Source organism: Neoarius graeffei, chromosome 23 (assembly GCF_027579695.1).
Source record: "Neoarius graeffei isolate fNeoGra1 chromosome 23, fNeoGra1.pri, whole genome shotgun sequence".
NCBI lineage: Eukaryota > Metazoa > Chordata > Actinopteri > Siluriformes > Ariidae > Neoarius > Neoarius graeffei.
In genome coordinates, this window is record NC_083591.1 from 345,078 (window position 1) to 350,018 (window position 4,941).

Sequence of the window (4,941 nt, forward strand, 5' to 3'; positions counted from 1 at the left end):
TCTGCTCTCCATACTGACTCGACGAGAACTCTCTTTCATCTGAATAAATCCAGACTAATGAGTAGGTTTACTTCGGCTACACTTAACTTCCGGTACCTGGCTATCAACAACTTTACATCACATCCTGGAAGCCATATTGTTTGCCCATGTGCAATAAAACTTGACATGCTTTTGGACCTTTAAGCACTTAAAGTTCTTATGATGGCGAATCAGGTGGCTGCACTTGTGTGTGTTATGATTAAAATGCTGTACTGGTACCCTTTAAAGCTGGAATTATGTTGTAATTAGAGTCCTCACTGCTTAAAGTGTGTGTGTGTGTGTGTGTGTGTGTGTGTGTGTGTGTGTGTGTGTGTGTGTAGTTAAACTTACATCACTGAACTCAGAAATACCCATGTTCATTCACAGGAAAAAAGAGAGAAGTTCTGAGTGTTGAAATTACACAGTTTTGTCTTTGGTTTGATAATTACACAGTGATTTGGACATGCAAACAGAAAACTTCTACATTTGATCATTAAATCTTAAAACAGATGAGAAACTGCTGCTGAAGCATCTGGGTCATGGCACCATGTTCCATAGTTTACATGTGTTACGGCCAGTGTGCTCTAACCATAACATAGGTGGGTGGGAAGAATCGCACACCAATCAGCTCAGGTTGAACAAAAATAGGGGCATGTTTATTAACTGAACGGATCAGACAAGGAAGTTGGGTAAACAAAGCAGAGACACGAAGTGGATGATGAACTCTAAGATGGGTGGACAGGTATTCTTCCCGGCTCCCATGCCTGACACACAGCTGCTTCCCTTAAGCAAGTCTTGTGGTGGTGTGCACTCCCCCCTCAGGAGTGGATCCACAATCCTTTTATAGACAGACAGGTCTATGTCAGGTGCATCTCATCTGTAATTAGGAAGGGTTAAAGAGGCAAGGCAACCTGTAGGGGCCACCAAAACAAAGCCACATATGCCGCTTTTCCACTACCAACGCGGCTGAGTGGGGCTGAGCCGTGCCGTGCTGAGTCGGGCTGAGTCGAGCTGAGCGGGGCTGTTGGAGTTGCATTTCGACTACAACCGTGCTGAACCATGCTGGCTGGAAGTGGGTGGACACATTGGGTGGAGTTAGCGAAAGTGGGTGGACGTCACGTGATGTCATTAGGCGGCACAAACAGTGACATCAGTGATCTTTTAAGCGGTAGTCTCACAACCCGGATAGTAAACAGTAAACATGGAGTCGTTAGTGTTGCTGGTCTTGGTGCTGTGGCTTGTTGTCACCGACAACGCCAACAGATACTGGCAAGAGCGTATAGATGAGGCGAGGTGCATAAGGCTTCAGAAATTCTCATAATTCGTAATTCTTCTTCTTCCGGGTTTACGGTGTTTACAGATCCCAGCGTGCTCGCGGGGCGTGTGTGGGCATGTGAGGACACTCCTCCTCACCAATCAGTGCACAGGGGAGTGTCTGCTCACGCCCCTAGCCCCACTCGGCTCGGTTTGGCTTGCTTCAGCCCCACTCCAAAACCGTGCGAGTTTTGGGTGCTAAGCAGGGCTGAAGCGAGCTGAGTCGTGCTGCTCTAAGGTAGTCGAAACGCGAGCCGTGTCGGTTTGAAGTGAGCTGAAAAAGGGTAGTGGAAAAGGGCCAATAATGTCTGACAGGCCACAAGAGCTGGGGGACATAACAACATGATTTAATAAATACGCAACTAAATGAAGCCCGAAGATTTTTAAAGAATTTTCTTTTTGTTTGAAGAATGAAACCGAAGATGCCATTCAAAGTTTTCATTTTAACTTTATGCAGTTTATCAAAATTTGTTTCTAAAACTCCATCACAATGAATTCCTGAGAGTATAAGTTAAAGTTTATTTAATTAAACTTGTGAAGATCCAGCTACGTAAAATTCCTCATTTCCAAAAGTCTGAATAAATGACTAATGAGACTGAATAGCAACTGCAGTTAGCTTTTTATTCTTTCTTTTGACTTTTCTTCCTTTTTTTGATGAGCTCCTTCATTTACATAAGTGCATGTGATTTGATAAACTGAAACAGAGGATCTGCTCCAGAAGCTGCACTGGGCCATGGCCAAACTGTTCACATATTTATCAGCTCTGCTATGTTTTTTTGAGTATTCAGTGAAATACTTCACTGGGTCTTCGTCCATTTTGTAGTCAGCCAGCTGACAAGTCCTGAAATTAAGAGTTTAAATAATGAAAAAATATACACACTGTGTGAAGGCTTTTTATTCTTTAGGGAATAAATAACCTCAGACTGAACTGGGAAAGTGGGAAATAAGAAAGAAGAGAAAGGAAACATCTGCAGTAATGGAGGGTAAGCTAAAACTAGTGGTAATGGATCCTCCTCAACACCTGTACAGACTTTTAGAATAACTCTCTGTTACGAGCACTATTTTGTCAGAAATTGAAATATGAAAAACAGAGAAATTCAGACATGCTGATGATGATACTATTGTCAATATCAACCCTCCCAAGTACACGTCCTGGAAGAATATCGTGAACTCGTATTTAGCAAAAGTAAGGCAAGCAGCTTACCTCCTCATCGCCCTTACAACTGCACTTTTGACCTGCTTCCAGGCACCACACCCCCACACAGCCGAGTATATCCTTTGTCCCTCAAAGAGCAATGGGTCAGGGAGGAGTATGTACAGGAAGCACTCCATTAGGGCTACATCTGCCCGTTCACCTTGCCTGTCTCGGCTGGATTCTTCTTTGTGTGGGGGAAGAAGGGGGTAGGGCTGCACCCATGCATTGATTACCAAGACCTAAACCAGATAACTGTTAAATATCTATATTCTTTGCCATTAGTCCCATCCACAGCAGCGCTGATCTGCCAGAGCATTTACCAAGCTTGACTTATGGCGTGCTTACAATCTTGTGCATATTAGAGCCGGGAATGAGTAGAAAACGCCTTTTAATCACTTAGTACTTTTAGTCTTTTATTGCCAAACCTGTGTATCCTGTATTGTTTTCTGGTTCTGACTCTGTGTTTAGTTTCCTGTTCTCGAGTTTTGGATCATGTTATTGATGTTTGTGGTTCACCTGACCATTGCCTCTCCCTGACCTTGAACTCTGATCACTGCTTTGGATTTTTATTTGTATTTTTCGCCCTGAGCTGTGTGTAGTGAAGGAAGTGAACCACACCTGTGTCCTCATCTATCTCTCCATGAGTGTGACAGATAACAACGTGAAGCTGAAGAAATTCACAGTAGATGAAAGAATTTGAGAAGTTTGAACAATGTTTGGTAAATGTGTGCTTTATGAAATAATTAGTGAGTGTGATGGAAGGGGTGTGTCACAGTGTAGCTTAGCGACTATAAACACGACTGTAAATTGACTCCAACCATTATCTGTAAGCGCTTATCCTGTTTAGGGTCGCAGGCTGGATCCTATCCCAGCTGACTACGGGCGAAAGGCGGGGTTCACCCTGGACAAGTCGCCAGGTCATCACAGGGCTGACACATAGACACAGACAACCATTCACACTCACATTCACACCTACGCTCAATTTAGAGTCACCAGTTAACCTAACCTGCATGTCTTTGGACTGTGGGGGAAACCGGAGCACCCGGAGGAAACCCACGCGGACACGGGGAGAACATGCAAACTCCACACAGAAAGGCCCTCGCCGGCCACGGGGCTCGAACCCGGACCTTCTTGCTGTGAGGCGACAGCGCTAACCACTACACCATGTAGATTGACTCATGTTTTAAATTTCTGCAGATGTTTTTAGATTTAGTTGTTCTTCTCTCTCTCTCTGTGTGTGTGTGTGTGTGTGTGTGTGTGTGTGTGTGTGTGTAAATAAAGTTTCACTGAGAATGTTAAACTCAGACGTTTGTTGATGGAGCTGTAGGACTCAGGTACACAGATACACTTTTTCCATTTGCAGATTAGGAGCGAGAGATAATGAAGTGGAAACTGCAGGCTGCAAGCGAACAGCTGTACAGTTTCCTGATAAGACTGAGAAAGAGAATCCATTACAGGAGTGCTAAGCTAACACATGTTATGAGGTTCAGTACACAGCGCTGTAATCTGCTGTAGTTTTGGAACTGAATCTTATAAACTCTCGATAGAGGATAAAGGTTAATACTGAGTGTCTTGACTATTTCACAACTGATGTGTGCGAATGAAATCACAGCGATGGACATGTTGCTCAACTTCACCCCTCTGCTGCCATGCTAACTGCTCGGCTTTCTTCTTTCATCATCTACAAATTGAGGTGTAGTTCTCCAGCTGCCCTCTGATTCTTCATACAGGACGATTTAGAATGTGATCCATCGATAGGATTTTCACCCTTCTTCTGAGGAACAGCAAAATCAGATTCAAATCAAGTCAAAAACACATCTGTCCTGTATCACAATTTCCCAATCTGGATCTAGCAGTTCCTTAAAGTATTTCCTGTTCCAGCACACTGCGTCCATCTACTCATTTAACATCTTTAATAGAGACAACATTTAAAACACCCAGCCCAGAAAACTGACCACAAACCAGCCCAGGACTGAAACGTTAGCTTTTACTCACTCATTATCTCCAATTTGAAGAGACCAATAGCACAATTCTCAAATAAAAAATTTTGTAGACAGAACAAACAACGATGACCCAAGATTAGCCCCACCCTTTGTACACAGAAAGGCAAGAAGTAGTGTGCTTATTAGAAAGGCAGCAATTATTCACACGATGTATGTGCAGTGAAATGCTCATGACTCGATTAACTGATCTGAGAGTCCTTCTCTGAGATCTACATTGAATTCTCCACTAAATTCTCCATTCATGCCACTTTTCAACCAACAGAGAATGGGTTCTTTGAACCTTGGTGCCAGCTAATGAACCAACCCAAATTTTCACCAGTTTTGAGTGGAGCCATTACTAATCGAGGATGCGTTATTAACGGAGGGTGTTGTGCAATGGAAGTAAAGGGCAGACTGCATTGATTACCTGCA